Raw genomic sequence first — 14,462 nt, forward strand, 5'->3', positions numbered from 1 at the left:
TTTTGGAGAAATCTTCAGAAAGGTCATTGTCTTTAATGGGTGTGAAGATTGCCCATTTCTCTGTCCTGCCTTCAGCCTCACCTCCTTCACTCCCACATCTTTCCCCAAGAGTTACCTTGGGTAGGATCTGCAGGTTTGTCTGCTGCCACTGTTTTAAGGGAGAGGCACAGGACGGCTGTCTGGGCAGTGCTGGTTAAGGCAGCGTTTCCTCAACAGGCAGTCCTGGGAAATGTATCACAGTGATTGAAGAGCGCAAATCAGAAATGCTTTGAAAATTATTTTATGACAGTATCAGGCACTGATTTTGACAGTGTGGATGGAAGAACCTGAGTGCTGTTCTAGTTAAAAAAAGGAAAGAAAAAATAACTGCTTTCAGTAAATCTGGTGAGAACATATGTTTGCTAGATTTGCAGGGTTAGAATGTAATTGCAGTATCTTAATCCTTACTTGTTGGGGTTTGTTTTATCTTCATCTACCTCTAGGAGATTTAAAGAGGGGAATTATGTGAACAAAACCAAGTATTTAAGTTTTGCAGCCACCAGCAGAAATAATATTTAGTTCCTCTAAGTTTTATACAATAGAGATCAGAAGTCTTTATGTAGGAAATAATTCAGCTTTTCTCAAGCTTGTAAATTATTTATTCTGTTTGATTTAAGAAAAAGCTATTTCTCTGTGTAACCTAAGTTTACACCGTAATACTCTATATCATTTCAGAGTTAGAAATACCTGAATAATTTTACATCTTTACGAACTGTTTCTTGGACATTGTACTAGTCCAAGGATAATTTTTTTATACATTTTTATAGATTTGTATAATTAGTTTAAAAAACAGCCTGGACTACTGAAAGATGTATTCAGGCAGTCAAGCTCTGGATGCGTATCCTTCAGTATGTACACTGAGAAAGCTATTCACATTAATTTGTGCTGTGCACAAGTTCTGAGACTGCCAAAACACAGTTAGAAAACAACTGAATTAGATGCCTGTTTGACAAATATTTGAGATCAGACTGATGTAAAATGGTAGAATGAACAAAACAGCCATGCCTGGAAATGCAAAAGACTCCTTAAGAGGAGGAGCAGATCTGCAAGAGAAAATTAACAGTATCATTAAAAAAGTACATTATAAATAGAATCTGTTGTTGGAATGTGGGGGGGGGGGCTTAAGTGACATGATTTTTTTTCATACCTTCAAGATCTCTCCTTTGAGATTTACCTGTTGTATCTAATAAATAAAGTATCTTGAACTTTGTCATATGGTTCAAAATATTAAATCCAGGAGGCTTGTGTAATTGTGTGATAAATGGATCTTTGTATGTATTGTTTCTTTGGATATATGTAGGGTGGGAATAAATTTTGATCAGTTTACTGATACCTGCTTATTGCAGGAGAGAGGAGTCGTTCTTGTCTTATTGCATACACTTTGGAGGTCTAGGTGTCTATAAGACAAAATGGTGCCGCATGGATTTCTGTCTGTATGACTGTTTCATGAAGTTTGAATGTTTTGCACTGGTGGCACAAATGAGGGAAATTTTAAATCCTGAGGTAAAAACTGGAATCTTATAAAAATCACTGATACTTACATGGTGGGAAACTTGCTTATTCTAGTTTTTACTACATCAATTGAATGTGTTTTCCTGTTAATTATATGTATTTCAGTCAGTTTTGACTTTCCTAAAAGAGAAATCAGAGGCTTGTAATCTTTAGCAATATGTAGTCATCACCCTGTGTATGCTATTACAATCGGAGCCATACCATACAAACCCTCTTGTTTGCTTTCTGATTTTCATTTTTCATACTCTACATGTCACTAAACTGTGGTAGCAGGATGGGCCTTGTTCCTTTGCCATCCAGTGCTTTGCTGCTTATATTATCATTATTTTAAAAAGCTACCACTGATGATGTTCCAGTGGAAATGCTGGTGTAGATACCAAGGCGGCATTTAAAACTGAGAGCATATGTAGATGATTCTGATTAAAATCTGAGCAACTGGTGGTAAGTTATCTTTGCTAGCCTTGTCCCCAAAAACTCTTTAGAACAACATACAGAAGTTTTTCCCATTTTTCCCAAAGGAATAGGAAGTATGCCTTCACTTAAAAGCTACTCAGTTCAAAGCTTTGTGTTACCTTTAACTTTGGTAAGTCAGCACTTGTTTGACAGATTTTTCATCTGTTTTTGTATGACTTGCTAAGTTCTTAAAGGTTCTGTGTCCGTGCAGGGCACTGTGCCAGGGGAGTTTTCCTGTTGATGTGTGAACAGTCACTCTCTCAGGCTTGAGTCTGAAGTAAAGTGGTTTGCTGCTGTTACATGTATGAAAAGGAGGTTTGTCTTGCAGGAAGTCTACCTTCAAGACAGAACTGCAATTCAGCAGGACTGTATCCTCTCTCTGTCTCATTTCATGAAGTGAATGCCCAGCGATGGCCTAGGGCTAAAGCAACATTAAAGCCTTGTTTGGACTACACAGAGTTTTTTATTAAACTCTTTTTAAAATATTAGTGGTAGTGAATGCTGGTCAAATAGTAAGGTAAAAGTCTCATTTTTATAATGTTTTATTATATAAAAGTTTCAGAAGAGTGTTCTATAACATTTTGGAGTACAGCTAATGTCTAACCCATGTCTAGTCTGTCAAATCTTCTGCAAAATCTATCAAAAGATCATGATGGCTTTCGTAATTGGCTGTATATGTTCATACAGTTGGGCTGCTGAGGAGAGCCTGCTCTTGAGCAATATTGTGCTACTGAACAGTGGCACACTGCTAAGGTATTTAGCAGTGACTTAAACATCTGGCCTGAAATTCACCAACCTACTCCGGAAAGTAATAAGAAGGCTCACTCTGATAGGTGAGAGAGCTTTTTATCTTCCTGGATTTTATGTTCCTGCTTTTAATAACAAACAGACTGCAAGTTAAGGGAATTTGGAGAGCAGATCTTAGTGTCCCTCAACTCACCTTTCATATGAAGATTTTTCTCCCAAGATGCCTGTTTTGCTCCCAGTTATGTCTTAACTAGTTTTTAAAAGAAGAAGAGTTTGGATTAAAGACTTGTAGGTGTTTGCTTGTGTTATTGCAGTTTTTTCCTCTTAAAATTTTATTTTAGCCTTCAAAACCCAACTTCCCCATTTAATAAGAAAAAAAAAGAAAATAATTTTTAATAAATTAAAGGCAACTGTATATAGAGTGAAGATATGTTTTGTTTTGCAAAAGAATTTCACTCTTCTAACTTTAAAGATGCAGCTCTTTCTTTTTCTACTATTACAATCAGGCAGATGCAAAGAAGCACCATCTTTCTGCTCCATACAAATTCCCTCTATTTCTGTGTGTGCTCTCTCTCTGATCGCAGTCTCCGATTTCCATTTGACAGCACAGTTGCTGCAAAGGTGATGGGGATTTCAGCTGCGCAGGGTTAAGAACATGAAGGAAAAAATCTATCAGCAGGAGCTGATATAATCTTGGATAAAGAGAAATCCTGTTCTAAGACACAGAGACATCTTACCAAATAAATCTATGTTAAGCATTGGGGACAAGTGTGTGTTTGTGTCCAGGCAGGTATTGCAAAAGAATGCAAAGCTGAGTTCTTTGAATTCTTGTTGTGCTGTAGTAGTTGACACATTTAGTATAAAATAGATTTTAATAATATAAAAATTGAAAATATAAATGCCATGCAAAAAAAAATAGCTGGATTCAGACAGTCTTTGCCAGGCTTGTCCCACAGCTATGGTTAACCTTCCTGAGAGAAGGGAGCTATTGTTCCGCCTCCCCTGGCCCAGTGATGCTGGGCTTAGTAAAGGAGGGCTTGTGTTCCTGAAAGCTGGTCTGCTTTTCTTCAGCTGTATCAGTTGGTCCAATGAAAACATATCATCTCTCCCTACGGAGCTCATCTGGCTAAAGTTACTGTTCCTGCTTTCATCTGACTGACTTGGATTGTTCTCCTGTCTTCCTTGAGTAAGAAGACCTGAGAGTTCTAATGGACCTAATGATTCTATTCTATGACCCTGGGGAGTAGAATGTACTCCATTGCCTCATGTAACTGCACTATCCAGTCAGCCCTGCTGTGAGGGATCCAGTCCAGCCCAAAGGGGCATAGTTACAATCTGCAGCACAAGGACTAAAGAAAGGGGAAATGTGATCCCTCTGTTGTTTTAGTTGCAAGGCAGTTTCTAATACTTTCCCATTTCAGTTTTTGTCATTTCCTTTAGTAGGTGCATAAGAAATCTCCCTTTCCTGTTTCAGTCTGCCCTTTATAATTAGGGAATTCTAGAATTGAGACAGAAATTGTATTAGTGCTTATATAAATATATTGACCTAACCCAGTGTTGCTGGTTTTTACCTAGGGAGCCTTGCCTGCCTTCCACTCCAGAAAAAAATTAATTGCTTAAAATACAGGAATCAGGTTAACGTGAATTAAGAGGTAATTTGCCAGCTCAGGAGTTGCGTTTGCCTTCGCAGCTGCACTAGCTCAGTACCTAGCAGGCACAATATGCTGCCTTTATAATGGAAAGGCAGGAACAGACATGGGCAGATTAAACATAATATAGTGGAAGTAAATTACGTATTTAGAAGCAAGTACTGGGAACGATCCAAAGGTTGCTTAAGGATTGACATTGCAAAGATAATTTTCTGATCTGTTTGTGGCTTCACTGGAACATTAATACAAGCCATACATTTGAAGACACATGGTTATATTTCAGGAGCTCCAAGAAGTCTAGCACGGCTGTGTGGGTAACTAGCACATACAGGATGCATATGCAGGCTAGTAGTGTGTCAGAAAAGAGCAGGATTATTTTTAGAACCACAGGCGGCTGTGTCTCATCCAGGAAGTGCAGGGAGATCATCTCTGGTTGAAACACAGCATAAGAATGTAATTTTTAATGACTTTGGCACAGAAAACTGTTGCATTTTTTTACTTTCTTACAAAGCAGAGGCTGAAAAGCAAACTTGTTTAAAGGAGATGTATTGTGATTGGGTGAAACACATGGAATAATCATGGATATTGGGACCATAGAATAGAGGTGGTTGTGATTAAAGAAAAAAAGTGAGACAATGAGTTAAGAAACAACTGAGAAGAGTATACAGCACATAGACCTTATATTTTAAAACTTCCCTAGTTTAGATGTATAAGTTTAGATGCTTAACTGCACGATAAGGCAGCTGAATATAGCAGGGCCAGATTTGTCAGTGTGAACTTCTTCCCTTTCAATAGTACTTAATAGAGAATGGCATTGGCTCAGCATTTCCAGAAATGAAGCTGCATAGTTAACAAGTTTTGACTTTTTTTTTTTTTGTCTTCAACTAAATTTGGTATGCTATTTCAACAAAGAAACAGTCCTTGTTCTCATTCCTTATTCTGCCCAGAATGTTTTTGATTCTCCTTACTTTCTGGGGAAAAAGAAAACATTTGCACACTTCTATTTTCTGTTACAGAACTAATGAGTGACTGAAGGGGTTTTGTTTTACAATACACCAAAGTTGCATATTAAATACTTTGATTAAGATCATGTAATTTATCTACATGTGTGTATGTTGATTCCACTCAGGTTTCTGTCTTCAAGCTGAGTGGAAAAAGCCTCTCCACCTCCTATTATATTAACTGTTGTGAAATTGAGTGCTTTTCTCCAAGGAGTTGAAGGCAATGTTAAGGTCTTCTGGGATCCAAAATGGTTTACTTATTAAATGCATTTCTTGTGGTGGTTAGTCAAAAACTGATTTCCTACTTGTTAATCCAGTTGAGAGAAGAAACTGATAGTGGTGGTCATACACCCTTCAGGCAGTTATGATCCATTTCTGAAAACACATGATCTCACTTTTCTGAGTGGTAAGGTGGTTCTTCTGATCAGGACTGACAATAACCAGTGCAGTTTGCATCAGACTTTGTTGTATAGGTAGAAAAAAGAGAGGGATAGAGATGTAGTAGGTTTGTTTCCCAAACAAAGCCCAAGCAAAGCTTTCCCAAAAACGCTGTTTGAATTCATGGATACCTATGTCTCTATCGGGGGGGGGGACATGTAAACCTTTATTCTATACCCCTAAACCTACAATCTCAATGAGGTCCAGCTGACAGCAGTGTGAATGGACACATGGGAGGCTGGCACTGAGCTGGGATTACTGAGCACCCCCACCAAGCTGGTTTTCTAGAACTACGTGCAATGTTACAGAACCAGCTGCACTTGGGTGTCATTCAAACCTCATCTTGGATGCCAAAGACAGAAATTAAAATTCAGAAACTTTGGGAAACTAGCAGATTTAGTGAAAGACATGGTCTTAGCACACATTATACGAGATGAACGTGTCAGTGGAATGTCACGTTCCTGCTTAAAGGCACAAGTCCTGTTCCTCCCCATGGACACAGCTTTGGCACTTGCTCCTGCCTCCTGATCTGTCTGAACCGTGAGAGTCATATGACCCTCTGCTAGACAGAATAGCCACGACTGGCTATAGAGCAAGTCGATGCCTTCCTGTGCAGACAGGCAAGTTTTCGTGCTGGGACAACGGAGAATAGTGACACCGCACGGCTAGGAACGGGACTGAGGGAAGCAGAGCGGGGCAGGAGACGTCTCTTTCAATAGTCCCCATGTAATGTCCACGCACCCAGCGTCGGAAGGCAGGTTTTGAAGAAGAAGGTTTCACACAAACGAAATGGTGAGAAAGCCTCTCAGATATAAGCCTTCAAGGAGTTTCTCAAGCACTCCAGAACATATTTATGTACCTATAAGTGGTCTTGAATTCTCTGGGAGACTGGCTTGCTCTGAGCTGCAGCAGCTTGTTTCCTGCCTCTGCAGCCTCCTGTGGACTGGCAACTATTTCCCTTGTCCCCTGTATTAAGGGAAGATCTTTGCAAAGTATATTGTGTGTTTGTCCTGTTTTTCAGTGTGCTGTATTTAGCTGAACCAGTCTGTGCTATATCAGGTAGTTTCGCTTCTATGAAGAAGCTTTACTCATTTGATAACCTATAGTAATCCACCGGGTGTCATATGATTGGGATATTATTTTTAAAGGCTGGTTAATTTTCTAATCAGTTAGTTGTTCCTAAGCAAGCCAGGATTTAAATATCTTGTAATTGAGTATTCTCAGTGTTTTTATTGAGTGAAAAGTAAGATATGCAAGTCCCCCTGTGTTTGAAGTTTCCTTTTAAAAATGGATGTAAATCAGTGCATGCAAAGATGTCTAAGGAAATTATTTTGTGATGCGATGTCCTTATTGTCTAACAGGATTTCACATTTGCAGGCTAGGAATGATTGAAATGAATCAAACCTCTGCAAAGGCTTTGCTGCAAAAATGGCTTGGCAGGATGGGATTTTAGTAGAAGAAGCCAGAGACACGGAGCTCTAGAGATGCATTGCTAGCATTGAAAACTGGAACCAAAACCTAGTAAAAATGGAAAGTTGATATGCATACATAAAACACATATAAAACTGTAAAGTTTCCTTAGTTTACTGCAGTCATCATTTTAGTCTTGCATAAAATAATTGTATGGCTGCATGGACCTAAAAGACTCTTGGTCTGTGTGCACGTTTCCAGTATGTATAACAATACTGCTCCCCAGCTATTTGAGGCTTCTGCTTTTCCAGAGACAGTTGTCCTTTCCTGTCTGTGTCAGCAAAGAGGAATGCACGCCCATGCTGTGGTGTCCCTTGGATACAATCCTTGGAGTAACAGTTTAACATGCCAGACTGAGAACTGAGATGTGGCTTGATTTTTTTTTTTTTTTTTGGTGATCCCTCCAACTTGTGTTGCAAAGGCAGTAACTTTTGCTAAGAAAGTCCTATCAACAGCAGAAGGGAGTGATGTTTTGAGCTGGAGCAACTTGCTAGAGGTGCTTGATATCTGCACAAGTGGAATGCAAAATACACAGATGAGACATGCTTTCTACAGATTTCAAGATGTACCTTTCCAAATTAGCTTTCACAGAAGAGAATGTGTTCAGCTTGAAGTACAGTGCAACAAAAACACAACAGCCTGCAAATTACCATCAGAAGTGTCTTCATCGGTACAATCAACACAACTCCTCTTGCAAACCTTTCAGCTCCTTTGCAACACAGGAAAAGCTGGGTTGGGCCAGCTAAACTAATTATCAGTGCTAACATGCACTCTTTACTTCTCCCTAAGTAACACCTGAGGGATACTTCTGGGAATTTGGACCCAGTTCTATCACAGGAGATACTGCAGGGGCTTATCAACCCAGGTGACTGATACCAGAGGTAACATTCAAGGTGTGGTTAGATGATAAGGAAAAGACCACTGAATGGCTCCCTGCCTTCAGGAGTTATTTCCCCATTGCAATCCCAAATTCTCTGCTTCCAGCTGTGTGTTCCTGCTGCTTTTTTGTTATGTCTCATGTGTTCATGATAAAGCAAGCTGACATACTAGCAGCAAATACAAGTAAATATCCTGCTCTTGAATCAGCTAAATCTGTGGTCAAAGGAGCCAAAGCCAGTTCAAAGAAATACTTGGTTGGGAATGCACAGCTCCTGGCAAGGCCATTGTTTCAACAGGGCATTAGATGGGCTCAGTACATTCTTTACATGAGATATTTGATGAGCTCAGCTGCATCACCAAACCGTGCAAGGTGGCTGAGGCAATCCAGCACCACAGTTCTTCCAAAAAAGGTCTGTCTTACCATCAGCTTGCAGCCATCAGTGAGGAGACAAGGAGGAGAATTGAATACCTCTCTTGCAGTGGTGTGCTCTGAAATCAATCAAATACAAGCTTCACCTTCAGTAATGCTGCTGCCTAAGCTCGCTGAAGCAGATCCCACACATTTTCCCTGCCTACCTTTCTGCTGCCATTCCGGTGATGTCCTGGGCCAGCTGCTATGTAGCTACTCAAGACTACCTCAGGAACCTGATCTGCAGAAAAAAATGCCTTATTTCTCAGGTGTGCCAGATCACTTTATCCACTTTTTACCATAGGTGCACAATTGTCTGTGCCAGTATATCAGAACAGACAGCAAGAGGATTGAAGAGGTGGATGGGATCTCTCTGAAGTAACATGCCAACAACCAAAGAAATGTATACTAAGTCTTCATTATCTTGCCATTAAACACAACCGTTTTAGTGGGGCTGTGCAGCTAAGTAAGCCCCACTGCTGGTAGAGCAGTGCAGGTAATGTGGCTGATTAAGGATCAGGGAGAGGGTAAGACAGGCCCAAGTCTTACCTATATCCCAACTCTACCTATATCCCATCTGGTAAGAAAGAGGAAATTAACTCATTCAATGCAGTGGCATCCCCTGCATTGAATGAGTTAAAGATCAGGATTGGCAATTGTCTACCAAAAACGATGGTCTGTATTCTACCAGACCCTCTTCAGTAAATATGGGGGAAAACAAGTGGTTTTGAGCATCTTTTTGAAACTGTATTTTGGCATGTAAAGACAGAAGATCTGTACTCTCAAATGCCTCACTGCAGTGCATATCTGGGTATGTTTGTGTGAGGCTTGTTTTGCTTATGTGAAGAAATTGCAGCCTGTCTCCTGACAGCCAAGTCATAATGCAGCAATATCTTACAGTCCCACAACAGTGGATTTGGGATTTTTCCCTTGTGAGTAGCACTGCATGGTGTGTTTCTCTCAAGGTGTTCTACCATGCTGTGTTCCCTCTGGCCTTGGCTCATACCTGAACAACATGTTGTTAAGATAAATAAGGTGGGTCAGAAGTCAAAGCCCAGTGCCTGCGTATCTCTCCAGGTACACAAACAAATGCAGAAGAAATTGTCAAGAGAGATGCACAGACTCAAAGCTACCACAGCTAAAAATTCTTTTTAAACCACAGGGGTGATCTAAGCTAAGATGCTAAGATGGATTCTGCAAAACCGGCTGAATCAAGGAATACCAAAAAGTCCAGGCACTTGCTTTTTCTGGAGGCAAGAGATCATTGAGCTATTAATACTGCAGTGGAACCAAACAAAGCACAGAACAGTATTTTTCATGGGTTTGTCATCTCCAGTCAGAGCTTAGTTTGTGTCTTGCTCTTCCAGTGTCATCGATGAGTTTGTGCAAGTTTTATGCATTAATTCCAAACGCCTTTCTTTGTGTGCTGCACCAGATGGCGCAACCACCAGCGAACCTCCCCTGACAAACCTCCTGCCGAGGCCAGCAGGGTCTGAGTCCCAAGGCTCAGAAACTGCAGTGATGTCTGTCAGATCAGCTAATGGAATCAGGGCAGGTGGCAGAAAAACAAGCTTAGTGGCACACACAGCCTTCAAAAATTCCTAGAGCATTTGGCTTAATACTTCCTCTCTTCCAATATTGCCTTCCTGATAAAGACTGTGGATGTTATCCTGATCTGTACTGCCCACTAGTACTTAGAAAGAGGTTTCAATTTGTAGGGCAGCTGGGGTGGGGGATTTCTCTTAATGTTCCCGTTTCATATTTAGTAAAAAAAAATAAATTATTCTGTTAACAAAACCAAACCATGGACTTGGACAACAACTACCTGTTACTTGTTCAAGTCTCTCTAGTTCAGCTGGCTCCATCAGAGTCCTTCTCAGGCTAAAACATGCCACATACTGGAGACCACTAACAGCGGGAAATTTATGAATATTAGAACACTTTAAAAAGGAGTAAACTCTCTTGCTATATACTTCTTTATTGATCTAATTCCACAAACATTTTCACATGTAATTACCAAAAATCAGGACACATAAGCGTATTTGCAGAATAGTTTGCAGGCTCTTTGTATAAAACTACTTTTTATATGTCTAGAGAGTGTATATATATATACATATATATTAAAATATACTGTGGAAATATTAACAACATCTGAAAAGCAGAAATGACATGGAAGAGAAGAAAACAAGGAATGTGCAAGTACTGGGAAAAAAAACACTGTAGGGGGCAAAGGGGAGAAATTCAGAGGTGAATATAAAAAAGAAGCTCAAGACAATGCTGATCATTCCAACCAGTGCCTGGCACCTGAACTGCAGGATGCTAAAATTCCACTTTCTTAGTGTTTCTTATTGCAGATGTGAGAATGGAAAATGTGTGAGAGCTTTTTCCTTGACTCAGGGGGAAAACATGACATTTTCCCTTGCTTTCTGTGCCTGTCATGTTCCAGGGCCTTAGCACCCAGCTTGGCACAAGCAGATTAACCATCACTTCTGTTGCAGCAGAACTGCGTGCTATATCTCTGTGGGTCACAAAACTCCTCACAAGAATACCCAGTTCTACACCAACGTCCCTCCTGTACATTGTGTTGATGTTAATATTCGCTCATTCCACAGAGAGAACTGTTCCTGTTTTAGTGTTTCTAATGTGTTCCTTACTTACATGATGTTTCATGTTTGTGTTTAAACAAGTCCTAATTCACAGGCAGGCAACTGGGCACTGTAAAAAACTTCTCTTGCTTGGCAACAAGTAGTTGCACGTCAACTGTTGGTTGCTGAGGTGACATATGATCAAGATCCACCTGAATCAAGGGAGGGTATATGGATAAAAGAAAAAAGACAATGAGGGTCTTCAGCAGGATGACTTAGCAAGGTTTATCAGTTTATTTCAGGAAGTATATGGATCCGTGGCTGATTTTAGGGAGAGATTTAATCTCAAGGAAACCCTTCTCAGCAAACCCACTTCCCAAGTGGGCTTCAGAATATACACCCAAGTTTGATAACTTAGCCCTGTTTGTGATGGCAGTGAACTCTTGGAGGGAAACTAATCAAATCAACCTTGATGGTTTCAAGTCCAGGCTACCCCAGACACTAGTAACGCCTCTAATAAATGTTCCAAACTATTTGTCTAGCTACTAGCATTGTTGTCTAACTACATGTTCTGCTAAAGTTGTATGCTAAAAGTTTTACTGACAAAGCTATGCTCTCAAACAGAAAGAGCCAGCAGAAAGGTGACTTTGTAATTCGTCAGTAAAATCAATTGTATTAGCAAAAGGAGAGTGGTGAGGCTTTTCTGAGGAATGGATGGTTCATTTTGTGTCTGACACCAGTCACTAAGGCTGCATCAACCAAACTTTACATTGTGGAGCAGGCAACAAGAAGGTGTGCAAAGGAGGATGTTGTAGAGACTTTGCTGTCCAAACTAAAGCATATATTCCTTGTATAACAGGCAGCTAGAAAGCAACAACAGAAACGTGGGGGAGATGTGGGCAAATGGGCCAGCAAGGCTGGGACAATTCTGGGAGATACATAATCAGGTACACAGAATGGGACTGAATTAAGAAGCTGCTTGTGCAATAAAATGCCCTTCTGGGCATTTGTTGTTAGAAACAAACAGTTCAAGTAACAGCCAGACAGTTAAAATAATTTTTTGTCTTCCCTTGCTTTAACCCAGACTGCAGCCTGACTTGAATAGTACCTCAGGCCTGACCTCATCATCAGCTGCAGTTCTGTCCATACATGGCACCCTAAACAGACTGGATTTGAACTGCATGCTATGTTTGCTCTCAGCTTCTAGATTTCGGTTGTCCCAGAATACATTTCAGTTTCAGACTGAAAGATACCTCAGTCTTTCACATGAGTCCTATTAGCCTGTGCACACCCCACACACCCTTCTGGGCCACTCCCTTAAACAGAAATGTGTTTTGTGCTGGACTGAACAGCACATTTGTGTGACAAATGAGGACTGGATTAAAAGAACAATTCTAAACTGAACTGGCATCATCCTAGTCTGGCTAAATAGGGCAGATGAGCATGGTTATACTGAGTCTTTTTCTGATCTAATTACATGCAATCAAGTACTAGGGAAGGAGATATCACTGGATTATTTAATTTTCACAGCTACAGTTTAGTAAAGCAGGAAATGGTCACAATCCAGTGACATATTTCACCCCGCCTAACAAGAAAAGCATGCTTTTTCATTCAGTGATATACCTAAGAAAACCTGTTTGAGAGTTAGAAGTCTTTTCCTGAGATTTTTCCCTTTCAGTTCTTCAGAATCATTCCATAAGCTTCTTTAAAAGTGAGGACTAAACAGAAAACTAGAGGGGGGGAAAAAACACCTAAACTTTTCATTCTGTTTTAGAAAATGAGCAGAAATTCAAAATAATTGGTTTATGTTCTTGCTAGTTGGCCTCCCTTCAGAAGGCTATTGTTTTATTTAATTGTGCTTGTGGCTGACTGAGCTGCTACTAAAGAGGAATCAGATTTGGGCAGACTACCAGTGTTTCCCAGGCAGATGAAGGAATAAGTATGGCAACAAAAAGGCAGAAGAGCTGCTGTGTTCTGATGTGGGATTGTTCTAGCTCCAGGTGGTTTTGAAGCAGCTGTAGTTAACATGCTCAAAAGTAGACACACCTGAACTGAGTGCCTGTGGGAGAGGGGTAAGAAAGAGCTCATGAGCAGCTGCTAGAAAAACACTTTGTTTCAGACCATCTTTTCCAGTCCACCTGAAGCAATTTTACATTTTTCAAAATAAAAGGTTGCTCTGAAGTTATGGAAATGTAGGAAACTGCCAGTCTCATATCCAAAGCTCCCACATGGTACATGGTGTGATTCTTGGGGCTGTTCTGTGCAGGGACAGGAGTTGGACATTGATGATCCTTTTGGATCCCTTCCAACTCAAAATATTCTGTGATGAAACACTGCAGGTAGTTGAGCCCAGGGTGTGCACACAGGTGAAGCTGCAGAATGCCTGCTGTGCCACCCAGTCTGAAGAGTAGCTGGGGTTGTTGGGAAGAGCAGTGCAGCCATGGGCAGCTCAAATACACGGCTCCTGCACACCTGAAAAACACAAATTGAACAGCAAAGTAGAGCTTGGTGTTCCCTGTTAAACAGCTGCAATAGCATCGCATGTGGTCTTTGGGTTCCCACTGCTGCTATGAGCTTTGCTCTTGATTCCTGTCATTACTCTCTCTTCAGATTTGCCCCCAGGAAGGCTGCATTCCCTTTTCATTTAGTAGATTTTGGGTAGCATTTATAGTAAGAAGTTTCTGGTGCTGACAGACCTCTCCACTGGGATAGGTATTAGCTTATAAGTTCCCTGCATCGAATTTGTGATTACTGTCATGAGGATTTCTTATCAGTGTGCTTTTTCTTACTCAACAAAGCAGAAAGCAAACAACAAAATTCTCGCTCCTGTATTTGTAGAGAATTGTATTGGCCCACTGTCTGGCATGTGGGGTCACAGCTGCAGCAGGCAGGCCTGGCAGAAAGTCCCATTAAGCCACATGTGCCCCAGCTGGGTTTCAGCATCCTTGTTCCTATGTCCTTTCACGTTGAGGTGCCTGATAATCTGTGGCACGTGACTGATCACAGCTTTATGTCATACTAATAGAGATTGTGTCTAAGGCTTCAGAAAGGATACATCAACACAGTGTAAGGCCCCAGAAGCTTGCTTTGAATTTTTTTTTTGTGTGTGTGTGTATGTATCTGGGAGCAGTTCATAGACAGCACATGAGATTAACCTATCTGATAGCCAAGGAGCAGCAAACTGCTTGGAGATGAGACCTGACAAACCCTGGCCACGTATGCATAGGAATTAAATAGTTCTCATGCCACATGAGAACAAGATTGAGCATTGGTAATACAG

General features: G+C 40.6%; 1 long non-coding RNA gene across 1 annotated transcript; it reads right to left on the reverse strand.

The window, feature by feature from the left end:
• Positions 1–7,711: 7,711 nt before the first annotated feature.
• Positions 7,712–10,513, reverse strand: LOC113965806. The gene is made up of 3 exons (XR_003533642.1): positions 10,423–10,513; positions 8,515–8,677; positions 7,712–7,816 (listed from the first exon to the last, which is right to left on the reverse strand). It is a non-coding gene; the product is annotated as an uncharacterized LOC113965806 (long non-coding RNA).
• Between the last annotated feature and the right edge of the window lie 3,949 nt (positions 10,514–14,462).

The sequence above is a fragment of the Neopelma chrysocephalum genome, unplaced genomic scaffold, assembly GCF_003984885.1.
Source record: "Neopelma chrysocephalum unplaced genomic scaffold, ASM398488v2 Primary Assembly neopelma1_59, whole genome shotgun sequence".
NCBI lineage: Eukaryota > Metazoa > Chordata > Aves > Passeriformes > Pipridae > Neopelma > Neopelma chrysocephalum.